This window comes from Bos taurus, chromosome 12 (assembly GCF_002263795.3).
Source record: "Bos taurus isolate L1 Dominette 01449 registration number 42190680 breed Hereford chromosome 12, ARS-UCD2.0, whole genome shotgun sequence".
Taxonomy (NCBI): Eukaryota; Metazoa; Chordata; class Mammalia; order Artiodactyla; family Bovidae; genus Bos; species Bos taurus.
The window spans coordinates 35,021,265-35,039,635 of NC_037339.1; the positions used below are offsets into that span (position 1 = coordinate 35,021,265).

The 18,371-nt window shown below is 44.6% G+C and overlaps 1 long non-coding RNA gene across 1 annotated transcript; it reads right to left on the reverse strand.

Moving 5' to 3' along the window:
- Positions 1-3,248: 3,248 nt before the first annotated feature.
- On the reverse strand, positions 3,249-9,395 carry LOC112449058 (uncharacterized). The gene is made up of 2 exons (XR_003037535.2): positions 9,196-9,395; positions 3,249-3,458 (listed from the first exon to the last, which is right to left on the reverse strand). It is a non-coding gene; the product is annotated as an uncharacterized lncRNA (long non-coding RNA).
- Between the last annotated feature and the right edge of the window lie 8,976 nt (positions 9,396-18,371).

Genomic DNA, 18,371 nt, shown 5'->3' on the forward strand with positions numbered 1-18,371 from the left:
GTGTGGATCACAATAAACTGAGGAAAATTCTGAAAGAGATAGGAATACCAGACCACCTGACCTGCCTCTTGAGAAACCTATATGCAGGTCAGGAGGCAACAGTTAGAACTGGACAGGGAACAACAGACTGGTTCCAAATAGGAAAAGGAGTGTGTCAAGGCTGCATATTGTCACCCTGCTTATTTAACTTATATGCAGAGTACATCATGAGAAACGCTGGGCTGGAAGAAGCACAAGCTGGAATCAAGAGTGCCGGGAGAAATATCAATAACCTCAGATATGCAGAGGACACCACCCTTATGGCAAAAAGTGAAGAGGAACTAAAGAGCCTCTTGATGAAAGTGAAAGAGGAGAGTGAAAAAGTTGGCTTAAAGCTCAACATTCAGAAAACAAAGATCATGGCATCCGGTCCCATCACTTCATGGGAAATAGATGGGGAAACAGTGGAAACGGTGTCAGACTTTATTTTTCTGGGCTCCAAAATCACTGCAGATGGTGATTGCAGCCATGAAATTAAAAGACGCTTACTCCTTGGAAGGAAAGTTATGACCAACCTAGATAGCATATTGAGAAGCAGAGACATTACTTTGTCAACAAAGGTCCATCTAGTCAAGGCTATGGTTTTTCCAGTGGTCATGTATGGATGTGAGAGTTAGACTATGAAGAAGGCTAAGCGCCAAAGAATTGATGCTTTTGAACTGTGGTGTTGGAGAAGACTCTTGAGAGTCCCTTGGACTGCAAAGAGATCCAGTCAGTCCATCCTAAAGGAAATCGGTCCTGAATAGTCATTGGAAGGACTGATGTTGAAGCTGAAACTTCAGTACTTTGGCCACCTGATGCGAAGAGCTGAGTCCTTAGAAAAGACCCTGATGCTGGGAAAGATTGAAGGCAGGAAGAGAAGGGGACCACATAGGATGAGATGGTTGGATGGTATCACTGACTCAATAGACATGGGTTTGGGTGAACTCCAGGAGTTGGTGATGGACAGGGAGGCCTGGCATGCTGTGGTTCATGGGGTTGCAAAGAGTCGGACATGACTGAGTGACTGCACTGAACTAAGACAATGACAACTGCATATGGTAACATCCCAAACCTGCTTCCTTATCACGTATTTGAGGGAAAATACTGAAGTGTTGTTTGCTGGTGACAAAGTTCTCCGACTCCAAGCAAATCATGAGCCCCCAAAAATTGAAGACCACCAGTGATCAATCCCATGAAAGCATGCCCGAGAGGGTCCTTACAATGTCTCTGACTTAACACAATGGTATCTCAGCTCCTACATTGTCAGTCACCGGCTATTCAATACTTACGGAAAAAAATGTTCTCATTGACAGTACAGGTGTTTGTGGAAAAAAGCATCTGTGTTTAAAATGAAAAGGTGTTAAAAGCTTTGTCAAGCACAGGAGTTTCCAGTGGGCAAAACTTGGCAGTGGCAGGCGATGCTGATGAAATGCCTCAGGAGGCTCTGTGCAGGGCGTTGAAAAAGCAAACAAGCCCTCTGAGCTCCCGAACATCACTGCTGCTGCTGCTGCTGCTAAGTCGCTTCAGTGGTGTCTGACTCTGTGCGACCCCAGAGATGGCAGCCCACCAGGCTCCCCGTCCCTGGGATTCTCCAGGCAAGAACACTGGAGTGGGTTGCCATTTCCTTCTCCAATGCATGAAAATGAAAAGTGGAAGTGAAGTCGCCCAGTCGTGTCCGACTCCTAGAGACCCCAGGGACTGCAGCCCACCAGGCTCCTCCGTCCATGGGATTTGCCAGGCAAGAGTACTGGAGTGGGGTGCCATTGCCTTCTCCCCCGAACATCACTAGGGGGACTTAAAAGGCACTGCTCCTCACAGTGGAAAATGCACGTAGGATCCAAGGTCCAGTGCTGACCGCCACCCAGACGAAGCTCATTCCACCTGCTCCCGGAAAGCTTACCTGGACACGGTGGCAAGCAAGAATTCTCTGATTTGAAGCTTGCTTTTGTCCTTCCCATGACGCTACTTGGGAGGAAGTTGGGTTATGTCTCATTCAACACCCCTATTTTATCTGGCACCTGTGATTTGCACAGGGCAAGTGCTGTTCACAATATCAGTATGGTTTCCACCCAGAGTTCACGAGTCACTGTCTCCTGCCCTCCAAGCTGCCTCCACCAACTCAAAATAAACAGAACTAAAGAAAAAGCAAAATGTGAATGTCGTACACCAAGCAGTTTCCTTAAGAACACAACAGGCCAAGAGGCCTCAGAACACCAGATGCTTGGAAACCAGGGCACAGACTTGCTCAGATTAACACAGACATGGGCATTATGAATATTTATTTCTCTTTATGTCTCCAAGTGATTCTTGCATTAGTGACATCTGCGACATCTGAGGAGAGCTGGCAATCGTGTTTGTAGAACAAGTCTTCCATCTTCCACCACTAGTCATGGATTCTACACCACATTCTGCTCTATTCCTCTTTTTTCCTTGTTCCTTGTTCTTTTTTAAAACTTTTTATATCATTATTTCTTACAAAGAGATCTATGCTTCACCTGATAATAAAACAATTTCTGCTATCAAAGCCTGGAATTAATACAACTTTGACAGGAGATGCTATATTGGGGATAAAACAGGCTTGTTGACAAATCTGTACATTCCGTGTACATGCGTGTGTGCTCATTCGTGTCTGACTCTGCGATCCTATGGACTGTAGCCCACCAGGTTCCTCTGTCCAAGTGATTCTCCAGGCAAGAATACCAGAGTGGGTTGCCATTTTTTCTCCAGGGATCTTCCCGACCCAGGGATCAAACTCACATCTCTTGTGTCTCCTGCAGTGGAAGAGAGGTTTTTTAAAGCAGCTGAGCCATCTGATGTATGTAAAGGAAGCCCATACATTCAGCAGAGATCTCATATTTTCACTTTGACCCCTGACATTGGCTTTAGCAGCAGGGGAATGCAGCGTGTCTTTTCACATTATAGATGTTTTTGAGGTTTTTGTGCATGAAATGGGAGAATGAACGTGGAATCTGACACAGTGGGACCACGAGTTCTACCTCTGTACTCTGGAAGGGGTGCAAACAGCAACCAGGAAGAAAGGGAGGAAGGAAGAGAGAAAGACACAGAGCCTCCAAATAGTCCTCTGAAGGCAAGTTCCTACGGGGCTCCAGGGAGGGGTGGTCTCATATTAAGTGGAGTTGAAATCTTTAGTTATTGATGATAAGGAAATATATGGCCTCCATAGTACAGATCTTAAATATGATATGTAATTACATATACATAACTGAGTGAGGCTGTGACATTATTATATTATTATTATCACCTATGAAAGAATGGGTTTCCCTGACTGCTCAGCCAACAGAGGGAAGGCTCATGTCCAAGGGAGAAGAGATGGTCCAGAGAGAGAGCCCTCGGAGATGCTATGAGGAGAATCATGGTTGAGGGTCTGCTGTTGGCTCACTGCATCCACAGCTCTCTTCCAGATGGAGAAACAAAAGCTGAAAGAGAGGAAGCAACTGGTCCGATAGAAGGCAACAAGTCAGTAACTCTGGGTTCAGACAGAAGATGACTCTGCACCCAAGCTCTTCATGACCAAGTCTCAGAGGAGGCTGCTGCTGCTAAATCACGTCAGTCATGTCCGACTCTGTGTGACCCCATAGATGGCAGCCCACCAGGCTCCCGTCCCTGGGATTCTCCAGGCAAGAATATTGGAGTGTGTTGCCATTTCCTTCTCCAGTGCATGAAAGTGAAAAGTGAAAGTGAAGTCACTCAGTGTGTCTGACTCTTTGCGACCCCGTGGACTGCAGCCCACCAGGGTCCTCCATCCATGGGATTGCCCAGGCAAGAGTACTGGAGTGGACTGCCATTGCCTTCTCAGAGGAGGGATTTCCAGGGGAAAAAAAGCATGCTGCCGCTTGGTTTTCTGATGTGGCAGTTAAATGGTTCAGTGTAAACAGAGACGTGTATAAAATGTAAAGCTGAGGATCAGGATGGAGAGATTGCTCACCTAATAATGTCTATTTTCCTGCTCAAGTTGAAGGCAAAATAATATGGAAAGTGTGTTGAGACAAATAGAGGTGTGATGAGCTTGGGAACTTTAGCAAATTCTGCTAGTTTGGAACAGCCTTGGGAAGCACTGAGTTTACCTGGACCATTCTGAGGGGCGGGGGGATCCTCTAATAACCTAGCTTATCCTTTCATTGATTTTAATTGTACCACAAGTGAAAAAAATGTCCCCCAAATAAGGATGGCTTCTAGGAATTCTGTTCAGCCATGAATTTTTAAAGGTATTTTGCATCATTTGATGAAAAGAATTTTACAATGGATATAGCAGACCTATCTCACAAGCCTTATACTGAGGGATTATAATAAACTACAATGTAGAATTTCCATTAACAGGGAAAGAAATTTTACTTCTGAAAGTTACATTAACATGATACAGGACATAATTTAATTCACATATATCACACTTGACTGTAACATTCACCTTTCTAGAAAAAAGTATTGCTGGAAATATATTTCAAGTATTATTCATTAACTATGTGGTTAACAGTCAAGGTAGCAAGCTTGTCTCCAGGTGGCTTCCAGTTTGGGTTTAAAGAAGCCCTCTGTGAATGTTTTGAATCCCATGGGGCCATTTACAAACACCAGATCAAATGGGGGGAAAGGAAGACGACTGGATCTTTGATGAAGGTATCCGAAGACACCACTTCTGCTCCGTGTGGAGGAGCAGGAGCTAGCAGATGTTTAGAATCCCGGGTGGAGCACTCCCCTCCCCGCATTCCTGCTGCTGGGGAGGTAGGGCCCATCTCCGGTTTCTACAGGGGAGGGACCCTCACTTGGGAGACAGGGAAGCTCTACATGGCCCAGTTCATGTCCATCTGGAAGCTTTTTGGCAGCTCTGATTTCCACTGGGTAAAAAGGATATGGGGAAAGCTAAGAAATATTCCAGCAGAATTTGTAACGTGACATAGAAATTAGAATATTAGAGCCATAAGATGATAATATGGAAATTCATGCCATGTTGGTAGAGAAGCAAATTCTAAAAATGTTCTCAGGCCCCTGTGCCCTCAAATGGGAAGCACATGGTACAGGAAAAAGTGAAGCCCCCCCGCCAAAAAAAAAAACAAAACAGCTAGCCTTGAATGCACATCCCTCTTAGCCCAGAGCAGTAGCAGATGGCAGAATCTGCCTGTTGTGCTGGTATTGTTTTTATTGTTTTCATGCATTAATAATTAGGTGCTGACAGCATGCTTGGAGCTGCTCTGAGTTTAGAACACAGAACTGCTGGGATCCCTGGGGCTTATCACCTCAGTAAGAGGAAGACCTTTGAAAGCATCAATGCAGAAGAGATACATGTTATAAATCAAAGGTTATTGCCTCTTCAGGTTGCATTTTTTCTTCATGTTTTCCTTTAATTTTCCTGACCTTCAGTTCAGTGTAGGGGAAGAACAGCCAAATGGCTCACTGAGGAAAGCAGATCCCAGGAAATGATGCAGGAGATGGAAGAAGGGGACCTTGGTGGATTCAGAGAAGAGTGACTTCAGAGTAAAGTGGAAGAATATTGGACACGGAGGTGGACCTGTCACCACTGAACACGGTGGAGGCAGCCTGGGATGAGAAGGCAGTGACAAGCGGTGGCGGGGGTGGGGGTGGGGGGCTTCTGACTGTAAAGTCCACATATAGCAGAGTAATGATTTTATTCACATGGCTAAATAGCCCCTGGATGAAAACAGGGTCTTTGCAATGATATATGGTCATCAGGAAGGCTTCCCTGATGGCTCAGTGGGTAAAGAAGCTGCCTGCCAATGGAGAAGATGTGGGTTCAATCCTTGAATCAGAAAGATCCCCCATAGGAGGAAATGGCAACCCACAGAAATCCCATAGACAGAGAAGCCCAGGGGGGTTACAGTTCATAAGGTTGCAAAGAGTCAGGCACGACTGACTCTTTTCATCCAGGGGCTATTTAGCCATGTGAATAAAATCATTCCTCTGCTCATATGTGGACTTCACATTCAGAAGGCCCTCCCCGCCTACCCCTTGTCACCACCTTCTCATCCCAGGCCGTCCCCACCGTGTTTGGTGGTGACGGGTCCACCTCCATGTCCAATATTCACAAACACGATCATCAGGAAGAGACAGGGATTATGCAAAGAGGCTACAGGTGTGTCACCAAACCAAAGATTAGAAGTGAGACCAGGAGAAGGGGCTACAGATGTGGAACCAAACCAAAGATTGGAACTGAGTCCAGGAAATGGGTGGACTGTGAAGGGTCAGTCCTTAATCTGGCCATGGAATGATGTCCAAGGGGCCATGAAGCATCCATGTTTCAGAATCCTACGTGGACCAGTGGGACAAGTAAGGGGTTAGTTCTTTCAGATCTGATCCTGGCCAGCTCAGAATCAAACTCCATCTCAGACTGAACAGCTAGTTTCCATTAAGCAACTTATCTTTCTAGGACTCAAGTTTTTTCATCTGCAAATAAGGTATTGTTACTTCGAAAGAGTAAACCTTTTACTCTGAGCACAAATGTGTTAGACAGCAATGCTAAACAAGTGTCATCTTATGCTTCCCAAATACCCTATAAGGGAAGTGTTAATAATATTATTCTCCCCATTTTCAGGTAAGGTTGATTGGAGTCAAGAAAATGGCAAGTTTCATAAGCCAGGAGAGTTCAGACTTTTTTCAAGAGGCAATAAAAAGTCATCAAAAGCTGTTCACCAGAGAAAATTTTCCTATGAAACAACATAGTGTTAGTGCACTGCACATATTAAAGAGGAAAAATACAGCAGGAAGAGCAGGTAGGAGATTATTATAACAGTCCAAGCACCAGGGGAAGAGAGATGCATATGATTTGATACCTACTAGGATTTAATAATAATAATAATAATGAGGTTGTGGAGAAGTTGGAACACATGCATTTCTTGTGAGAATGTAAAATGTTGCAGCAGCTATAAAAAAAAAATTAAACAGTTTGGTTGTTCCTGGAGAACAGGAGGAGAAGGGGGTAACAGAGGATGAGATGGTTGGATGGCATCATCAACTCGATGGACATGAGTTTGAGCAAGCTCCAGGAGATGGTGAAGGACAGGGAGGCCTGGCGTGCTGCAGTCCACGGGGTCACAAAGAGTCAGACATGACTTAGTGACTGATCAACAAGAACAAAGAGCTAAACATAGACTGTCACATGACCCAGCAATTCCACCCCTAAGTATATGTCCAAAGGAATTGAACGCAGGGCCTTGAACAGGCCTGTACACAACCGCAGCATTATCACAACAACCCAAGTGTCCACCAGTAGATACATGGATGAACAATACACGGAATACATAGACAATGAAATATTCCAGCTGGAAAAGGGAATGAAATTCTGAAATGTGCTACAGCATGGATAAAGCTTGAAAACATAAAATAAGTCAGATGAACAAAGGAAATGTTACATTACTTCACTTATATGATGTATCTGGAGAACAGAAAAGTTGTTAAAGACCGAAAGTAGATTTGGTTACCTGGGGCTGAGGAGAGAGGGGTTGGTTGGGGGGGGAGTTATTACTTAATGGCTTCAGAGTTCCTGTTCAGATGATGGAAAGGTCTGGAACTAAACAGTGCTGATGGTTGCATGACATCACAGATGTAATTAATGCCACTTAGTTGAAACTAAAAAATTATTAAAGTGGTAAATTTTATGTTAAATATATTTTACCACAATTTTGCAAGCTAATGATGTAATGTACCAAAAATCATTGACTTGTACACTTTAATGGGTGAATTGAACACTAGGTGAATTATTAAATCTCAGTGAAGCTGCTAACAAGAGAAAGGGGAGGAAGGAAAATGCAGGGTAGGGGCAGTGGCAATATAAAAATGAAACAACATGCTTTTCTGGGCTGAGAATTGATGACTAATAGAATTTAGAGAATAAGAGGTGAATCCTCTCCATAAGCAAGAATAGGACATCGAAGAGGAGACGCCACATGTCTGGGGAAGTAAGGGGGCCATTCTGGTCCCTCTGCTTTAAGCAGGAGGCAGAGATGGCGGGGGCAAGAGGTGGAGTGAGGGAGAGCGAGGGAGAGGTGGGGACCAGTGGAGGTCACGTGCACAGAAGTCCCAGCTGCAGAGACAGGGTGAGACTGTCGACTGACAGGCACTAGTGAACCTTGCCAACACGGACATGGGAGGAGCACGAGGGCTCAGAGATGAACAGAAACAGGTGATGCTCAGAGACACTGAGAGAGAACAAGGATATGTCAGGAAGAACATGGTGAACTCGCCCAAGTGTCAGGAGTGAGGATGCTGAGAAGCTGAAAGATCCTTCAGTGTAACAAATTGGAGATTGCTGACATCTGCAGAAATGATTTCAGCTGTGTTGAGGAGAAGTCAGATTTCTTTTTTTAATTAAATAATTTGAGTAAATAAGGGTCAATGTCTTTGAAAACCTTGGATGTGCATCAGATAAGTGGGATGCGACAGCACTGGGGGAACAGTTGTACAAAAAGTAGCTTTCTTTTTTTAAGTCTTTCTTTGTTCGATTTTAAGAGGGAAGTGTCATCTGTTTTGGAATTTGGAAAACTCTGACAAATGTAGAGTAATAATGGTTTGAAAGGAAGGAATGGTGAATTGATTTTGTGACAGGGTGAGAAAGTTACTGAAAGGACCATTCTCTGAAAGAAATAGGAGAAATTGGGATCAATTCCCCTAGGGGAGTCAGGGGAACTTTAGGGGACCCCATAAGGGACCTTTGCCAACAAAGGTCTGTCTAGTCAAAGCTATGGTTTTTCCACTAGTCATGTATGGATGTGAGAGTTGGACCATAAAAAAAAAAAAAAGCTGAGCACCGAAGAATTGATGATTTTGAACTGTGGTGTTGAAGTCTCTTGAGAGTCCCTTGGTCTGCAAGGAGATCCAACCAGTCCACCCTAAAGGAAATCAGTCCTGAATATTCATTGGAAGGACTGATGCTGAAGCTGAAACTCCAATACTTTGGCCACCTGATGGGAAGAACTGACTCACTGGAAAAAACCCTGATGCTGGGAAAGATTGAGGGGAGGAAGGGAAGGGGATGATAGAGGATGAGATGGTTGGATGGCATAACTGAGTTTGAGCAAGCTCTAAGAGATGGTGATGGACAGGGAAGCCTGGCATGCTGTGCAGTCCATGGGGTCACAGAGAGTTGGACACGACTGAGCGACTGAACTGAACTGAGAGTCAGGCCTGGCAAAGAGAGTCGGTACTTACTGTCTCGGGGGTAGGGGTAGGGGTTGCGGAGGATGGAGAACAGCTGGTCCCAGGAGGCAGAGGTGGGGACGCTGGCTCCCGGGATGGACACACAGTAGGATGTGTGGGGCCATGGGGTGTCCACAAGGTAGGGGGCCGCCACACCCAAGAGCAGCCAGGCCTTTGTGAGGTCAGGATCCCATCACAAGGCTGAGTTCTCACAGCCTGGTCCCAGGGTCCAGTCTGTGGTCAGAGAAGGAAGCCATCAGCCCACCTAGAAGAGAGGCAAGGACACACATGACCGCTCTCCTATAACAACCCTCGTGTCCAGGCTCGTTCCCCGCTGCCGTCCAGCATGAAGCCTGCAGCATGGCCTGGCCCTCGCTCCTGGAAAATATCACCCCCTGTTGATGCTGCTCACACCCCCACCTCCTCTAAGACTAACCCTGTCCCATGACCCTTGGGGGTCGTAGTCAGGAAACTTTTCTGATACAGAGTGACCAATCCTCAAGCCATGCCTCCTTCTCCTCTACATCTTTAGCTATATATTTTGTCCTGTTTTATTGTTCATGACCTGAAAAAAAATCCCCTTGTCTCCTCAACAGTACCGAACACGTCTGAAAGCAAGAAGTCTGTCTGTTCCTTAGCACAGGCCAACCATCAGGAGAAAGACTTGTGCAAACGCGGACTTGTGAGAGGACAAAGAGTTTCCGACCCTGCAGCGCCTGCTGGGAGCTGCTAACGCGTGGGTCCCAGGAAGCATCCTCGTGCTGGAAATTGACCGTCTTAGACACACCGCCTTGTCCCACTGCCTGCAGAACAGAGTCTCGTTCTTCAGAAGAGTTTAATCCACGATGCTTTGAGACCTCTAAGCTCTATAGCCCCTGAGTGCCCTACCCCAGCCCACTAAAGACCTGCTGTCAATAGAGACAGGAAAAGTAGGAGAAGCCAGACTGGGAGGAAAGAAGAAAAATGAGAAGGGAACAAAGGATGAAAGAAAGAAAGAGAGAGCAGGAGGGAGGAAGGAGGAGAGAGAGAAAGAGAAAAGAGAGACAGGGGAAGGGAGAGGAAGAAAGAGGGAAAGAGAATGAAAAAGAAGCAAACACACCGGCTCCCTCGGGTGAAACACCAGCAGCGTGGGGCGGCCTCAAGCCCCACCACCCCCAACCCCGCCAGAAACATCAGTTCCCTGTGAGAAGGAGACCAAAGTGTGAGGGTGGGCCCATTACACCCTCCAACCTGTGGCCCACATGCCAGCCTCACACACAGATGGAAAAGTGATGCGCTGTGCACGGAGCAGGGAGCCGGCTCCAGGGCTCCGCTCGTTCCAAGGCTGATGTCTCCCTCTGGTCCTCCTGCCAAGAAAGTGAGAAAGCTCAGACAAGCCTCTCGGCCCAGCCAGCTGAGCTCAGCGCACAGGCAGCAGCCAAGGACACACAGGGCTTGTCCTGCCGCTCGGCCAGGAGGGGTGGGCAGGCAAGTAGAGAGCTGGGTTCCCGGCTTCCAACACTGCCTGCATCAGGGTCATCGGGGTGACCAGCCCGAGGTCTCCCTGCCAGGCTCCCAGATGCTCTCCTGTCTCAGGATCTGGCCCCATGGGCTGAGGCAAGCCCTGACCTCATGCGTGGTGTTGGGTCTGAGCACCGGTCCACATGTGACCTCCCCAGGGCCCTGGATTTCTGCTCCTCCACCCAGGACAGAACTGACTCGAGCGTAGGATTCCTCTGGCAGCCTGTTTTCCGTGTCTGTTTCAGCCCCACAAAGGGTCAAGGAAGAACATGGAGAAATCTGGACACTTTTCTGAAAACATTTAAATGAAAAAGAACTTTCTTTTCCTCCCTATCTTCCAGGAAACCATCTACCTTCGCTGCTGTTGGAAAGGTGTTGTTTCCTGTGTTTTTATAATGGGCTCCACACACCTAGACGTGATCCATGTTGGGACGGGGTGATGTGGGGGAGGTGGGGGCGGGCAAGTCTGCATCTTGACTGCCTCGGTTCCCTGGAATCTTTGAGGATAAAGGAGGAGGCACCGGGGTTCGTGTCTTGTGCTTCCCTCTGTATCTGTTTTTCAGGGCTGCCATAACAAATCACCGCAAACTTGGTGGCTTAACACAACAGCAATGTGTGTTCTCACGGTTCTGGAGGCCAAGTCCTAAATCAAGGTGTCAGCAGGGCCGGCTCCCTCTGAGGCTCCAGGGAGGGTCCTCCCTGCCTCCTCCAGCTCCCGGGGCTGCAGGCGTTCTTGGCTCGTAGGCGCATCACCCCAGTCTCTGCACCGCCCCCACCATGCTGTCACATGGTCTCCTCCCAGTGTCTCTGTCTCTTCTCCTTCTCTGTCTTTTAGGACATTTGTCACTGGTCCTAGGGCCCTCCCAGATCCAGGACAACCTCATCTTGCAAACTGGACCTCATCATATCTGTGCAGAACTTGTTCCAAATAAAGTCACATTCTGACACTCTGGGTGGACATAGTTTCTGGAGGAAGAGCACCAGTCAAGCTCCTGGAACCACCCAGTGCTGTGTGACTGTGGATAAGTGATGAGATTACCAAAACAGAGGGTCTTTAATTTAAAATTTTAATTATTTGAAATAAATACTTTGATCATCAAGAAAATGTTGTAATGGACATTTATAGACTCACAATGCAGATTAAAGAAATGTTAGCGTTCCCCCAGTGTATATTATATTTTATAAAATATGTTATATTTTGTATATTATTTTATTACTTGTTGTAGATATAACTGTCCATCTCATCCTCTGTATACTCTACCCCAGTATAATCATTATTCCTGACGTATGTTTGCATGCACTGCAATTTACTTTTATTGATCATTATTTATTTTAGTAATATATATATATATATATATATATGATGATACAAGTAAATCTAGTTTACTTATTTGAATTACTGTCTCAAAGACTTAGAATTGGAATTGGCTTTTTTGGAAACTTAGACTCTTAGGTAATAATTCTTGCCCTAGTCACCTCCCAGCATAGTGAAAACTAAACAAAATGATTATATGAATGGTACACACAACATAGTCTGCAGGGATTATAAGGTAGGATATTTCTTATATTCTAAAATACCCACCCCCTCGATTGCTGGGCTGTGATATTGCTGCTATTTCAAAATCAGATATCGTTTCAATATGTCATCATTATACCTTCTTTGCTAGCAGATGATACATAAATGGGCCTTTTGGAAAGTGTTTGTGGTATGTGTTAGTCGTTGAGTCGAGTCTGACTCTGTGACCTCATGGATTGTAACCGGCCAAGCTCCTCTGCCCATGGAATTCTCCAGGCAAGAATACTGGTGTGGGCAGCCATTCCTTTCTCCAAAGTGTTTACGTGGATGTAAATTTTTTTAATGTATTTACTTAGTTATTTTTGACTGCGCTGGGTCTCTGTTGCTGCGCATGGGCTTTCTCCAGTTGAGGTGCGTGCAGCTTCTCATTGCAGCAGCTCCTCCTGTTGAGGAGCACAGCCCTTGAGGCACACAGGCTTCAGTATGCAGGCCCGGTAGTTGCAGCTCTGGGGCTCTAGAGCACAGGCTCAGTAGTTGTGGCACACGGGGTTAGCTTCTCCACGGCATGTGGGATTTCCAGGATCAGGAATCGAACCTATATCTCCTGCATTGGCAGGTGGATTCTTCCCCACCTGGAACACCAGGGAAGTCTGTTATAGGCTTTATTTTAGCTGAGATGTTACATAAATGTAGGTTACCTGTGCTACCATCATGACCAACTGGAAGAAAAAAGAAAAACCTCCTAATTTTCTAATTTGATTTTGCGGAATGATGGCTTTTGTTATGCTACAGTCAACTCTAAGTGCCACATCAGCACTGCTGCTCCATCTAAACTCAGGGTACAACTGAGAACCGAGGAGAGGCAGTTAAGCCCTTAAAAATAGCCTCACTGCTCAGGACTCTGAGTTTGTGGAGCCAGGTATTCCAGTCTCCATCTGACACTAAATTCCTCAAAGCCAGAAATACTTGGTGCGTTTCACCGCAATCTCTAAGACTCTTAATTCCACCCTGGACTCTTGGTTGATAAAGAATAAAAGTGCAAAGCTGCTGCACCACTATTTATCATAAAGAAACTCGTCTTTGTTTAGGTCACTAAATATAAATGTTTAGACCCTACGAAGGTTAAATAAGGGGGAAATAATGAGAGCCAAGAAGCGAGTGGGGATGAGGAGGAGGGGAAGAGAGTGGAGAAAGAATTGCGCTAGAAACGCCAGGTTAAGGAAAATCGCTGTGGTTGAGCCCCCAAATTAATTCTAAACTTTCTGGCAGCAAAAGTAAAGAAGGAAGTTCAAGGCACAGCGTAGTTTGAGTTATGTAACAAATGATAGCCTACTAGTTCTAGAAAAGATAAACTCTTCTTGGCACAATAAGTGCTCCATAAATATCACTAGAATAAATAAGAGGCAATCTATCACTCAGGTTAGAATAAGGTCTGGCTTCAACAACAACAAATTCTTCATGTTCGTTTCTCATACTGACCTTGGACAAAAGCACACGTTGCTGAACCATAAAGGTTTCTGTGGACATCCAAGGGACTAAGCGCCAGGTTGAGCCGTTCTCATCCTCTGATGTGATATCAGGGTAGAGAATGAATGGTTAACACAGCTCAAAATTTCCTCGTTGAAGGTTCACTTTCTTAGTTGGAATTTTGGCAAATCATAAGAAGCTGAAAAGTGATTGGACTGTAAGTATTTCTGTGTTGTTAATCGAAAGAACAGCCAAAGCTTGAGATGCCAACAGTGTAGATGACAAACTGATGTATTAGGCTGGTGCAAAAAGTAAGTGTGGTTTTGCACTGTTGAACTTTGCTGTCTGATACTGGAATACATACTTAAATAAATGTGGTTATGTTATATATCATTTTAATGCACATTTCTTGCTTTATGTTTTTTGCTAATAGGATTGCTTGCTGTGCATTTTATATCTATTTTAGATTAGGGAAGTGATGTTAAACAAAAAGCAAATTCAAGTGATTTTCTTATTCAAGTTCAAAATAAGTCATAAAGCAGCGGAGACAACTCTCAACAACGCGTTTGGCCCAGGAATCGCTAACGGACATACAGTGCACTGGTGGTTCAAGAATTTTGCAAAGGAGATGAGAGTCTTGGAGATGAGAGTTTGATTGTGAGGAGTGCAGTGGCTGGCCACAGGAAGTGACAGCAAGAAACTGAGAGGATCATCTAAGCTGATGCTCTGACGACTACATGAGAAGTTGCTGAAGAACACAGCTCCAACCATCCTATGGTCACTCGGCTTGTGAAGCAAAGTGGAAAGATGAAAAAGCTCCATGAACTGACCACAAATCAAAAGCATCGTCATTTTGAAGTATCATCTCTTATTCTAGGCAACAACAGTGAACAATTTCTCATCAGATTGAGACATGCAAAGGCAAGTGGATTTTATGCAACAACTGGCAAGGACCAGCTCGGTGGCTGAACTAAGAAGAAACTCCAAAGTACTTCCCAAAGCCAAATTTGCACCAAAACAAGATCCTGGTCACTGTTTGATGGTCTGCTGCCGGTCTGATGTACTACAGCTTTCTGAATCCTGGTGAAACCATTACATTGAGAATTAAGCTCAGCAAATAGGTGAGAGGCACCAAAAACTGCAATGCCTACATCCGGCATTGCTCAACAGAAAGGGCTCAATTCTTCTCCATGACAACACCCAACCTCATGTCGCACAACCAGTGCTTCAAAAGTTGAATCAATTGGGCTAAAAGTTTTGCCTCATCCACCATATTCCCCTGAACCCTCACCAACGAACTACCACTTCTTCAAGCATCTTGACAACTTTTTGCAAGGGAAATGCCTTCCAAGAGTTCATCAAATCCCAAAGCATGGATTTTCATGCTACAGGAATAAACAAACTTATTTCTCATGGACAAAAATGTGTTGATCATAACTGTTCCTATTTTGATGAATAAAGATGTGTTTGAGCCTAGTTTTAATCATTTAAAATTCACAGCCCAAGATGGCAATGACTTTTTCACCAACCTAAATAAATCAAGGAATGATGCTGATGTTCTAACCACATCTTACAGGTTTGTGCAGCGAAAGCACAGACAGACAGAACCCCCAGTTCATTTCAGATGTGCTCAGCTGCATCCACAGACTGCCTCCAAGAAACCCCAAATGTGTGCAGAGATGTGGACAGAGCACAAGTTCAGGAGGCTGTCTGGGAGCCACAAGCTGTTCTTTCTGCCGTCAGCCTTGGCTTTTGGAAAAAGCTGCCCTCAGACAAACCTGCTGGGCCGATTAAGCTGCACATTCCATGGTCCCCACATAACAAGAGGCGTGAGTTTATTGGAAATGTTTACTGTTACCCACTCAGTAATCCTGAGGAGTCTCTCCCAATACCACGATCTCGGTTTGAGCAGCAATTTGTTTTTAACTCTCCTTGATGACAGGAGCTGGTAAATAGGTTCAATTATACTTCACCATTGGGCCTGAAATGTGATGCGACAGTCAAGCCATCAGCAAGAGGGGAGTATTATGTTTTTGTTTTTATTAATTTTGAAGTGTCCTTATTCATTTGTTCAACAAAGATTTATGACATGTCTAGGATGTGGCTCAGCCCTGAGGATAGGAGATGGAAAAGATAGAATGCCTGCTCTCAGCGAAGTTTCAGACGATTGAAATACAGCAATCAGAACTGCTAAGGGGGAATTCCCTGGTGGTCCAGTGGTTGGGACTCTGCTCTTCCACTGCAGGGGGCCTGGATTCCATTCCTGGTCAGGGAACTAGGTACAAGCTGCATGACACTGCCAAAATATTTTATTAATTTCAGGGGGAAAAAAAACCACTAACAACAAGGCAATGCACCAACTTGAGAGCCCCTTGACTAGCCGAGACTAGGGCTGGTTGGTCAGGAAATGGTTCCCTAGCCTTGAAAAAGACAGCAGACTCTAAGCAAAGGCAAGGAGAGAGATGAGAGAGGACATGGTTAATGAGAAGAGCTGAAAGCTGTCTCCATTAGGATTCACAACAGCGAGGCGGCTGTCTCTGTGTTGGAAGACAGAAGATACCTTGTCAACATTTCTGTGATCTCCAGAAATCCAAGGAGAACACTAGTTTTAGATCATCCCAGGTGAACAACAGAAAAAGACTCTCTGAAACCTAGACCTCAAATAATTTTCACAAGGTTTCAATAATGTTTACTGACAACAAAAGGAAAATCATAAAACAAATTAGGAGAAAATCCAGAGTGCATGTGTGTGCATGCTAAGGTGCTCAGTCGTGTCCAACTCTTTGCCACCCTGTGGACTGTAGCCCACCAGGCTCCTCTGTCCATGGGATTTCCCAAGCAAGAATACTGGAGTGGGTTGCCATTTCCTTCTCCAGGGGACCTTCCCAACCTAAAGATCAAACTCACATCTCTCGAGTCTCTTGCACTGGAGGATGGATTCTTTACCATTGAACCGCCTGGGATGTCCTTTTCTAGATATCGTTGTTGTTGTTCAGTCGCTCAGTTATGTCCGATTCTTGGCCACCACATGGACTACAGCATGCCAAGCTTCCCTGTCCTTCTCTATCTCCTGGAGCTTGCTCAAACTCATGTCCATTGGGTCAGTGATGCCATCCAACCATCTCATATTCTGTCATCCCCTGCTTCTCCTGCCTTCAATCCTCCTCCTTCTAGATATTAGACCCTTTTTTTGAGAGCGGTTGTTTGTTTGCTTTTACTAGACTCTTTTTAGATATATGATTTGCAAATATTTTCTCCCATTCTATAAACTATCTTTTTACTTTCTTGATAATGGCTTTTGATGTACAAAAGTTTGGAATCCAAGGGTGTTTCAACCTATGAAAATCAATGTAATAAATGACATTAATACAAGGAAGGAAAGAAAGAATCATGTGATCAACTAATTTCATAGAAAGGCAGAAAAAGCATTTCACCAAATCAAACACCCCTTCATAATAGACCTCCAGAAATAGAATAGAATTTTCATGTATCCTCAAGATAATAAAAAGCCGTGAGAACAAACCCACAGCTAACACCATGCTTGATGATGAAAGAAAAGCAGCTTTCTGCCTTATCAGGAATAAGACATGGATCCCTGACCTCATTGTACTAGAGGGTATAGCCAGATAAATTAGGCAAGAAAAATAATAAAAGGTATCAAATTGAAAAGGAAGAAGTAGAACTATCTTTATTCATGATGGTAAGACCCTATATATAGAAAATCCCAAAGCATCCACACAATAACCAGAGCTAACAGATGATTCAGCAAACTGCAGAGTACGAGATCCACATGCCAATCTCAGAGTTCCTACACAACAGTAATCACCATCTAGAAAGGAAATTTAAGAGAACAAGTATGTTTACAATAGCATTCAAAGAATAAAGTGTCTAGGAGTAAAATCAACTAAGTAGGTAAAAGACTTATACAGTGAAAACTGTAAAACATTGCTGGAAAAAACTTAAAGAAGACCTAAATAAGTGAAAAACACTCCACACCCATGGATTAGAATGTTTAATATTGTTAAAATGGCAATACTGCCCAAAGTGAGCTACATATTCAATATAATCCCTATCAAAATTCTAGTGAGTTGTTTTTTTTTTTACAGAAATGGTAAATCAGTTCATCAAATTCATATGGAACTGTTGATTCAAATTTCATATGAACAAATTTATATGAAAATGAACAAAGTTGAAGGACTCATCTCTCCCAGTTTCAAAACTTGCTATGGTGGTATTGTTCAGTCGCTAAGTTATGTCTGATTCTTTGTGACTCCATGAACTGCAGCACACCAGGCTTCCCTTTCCTTCCCTATCTCCTGGAGTTTGTTCAAACTCATGTCCATTGAGTAAGTGATGTCATCCAACTGTCTCATCCTCTGTCGTCCCCTTCTTCTCCTGCCTTCAATCTTGCCCAGCATCAGGGTCTTTTCCAATGAGTCAGCTCTTCACATCAGGTGGCGAAAGCACTGGCACTTCAGCTGGACATAATAATGAAAACCATGTAGCACTGGCACAAGAATAGCTATTTAGACCAGTGGAACAGGAGTGAAAGTCCAAAACTCAACCACACATCACACCAATGGATTTATTACAAAGGTGCCAAGACCACTCAATCTGGAAAGAATAGTGGTACTGAGACAGCTGAATATCCACCTGCAAGAGAGTGAACTTGGTCCCTTATCTCACACAGATACAAAAGTCAATT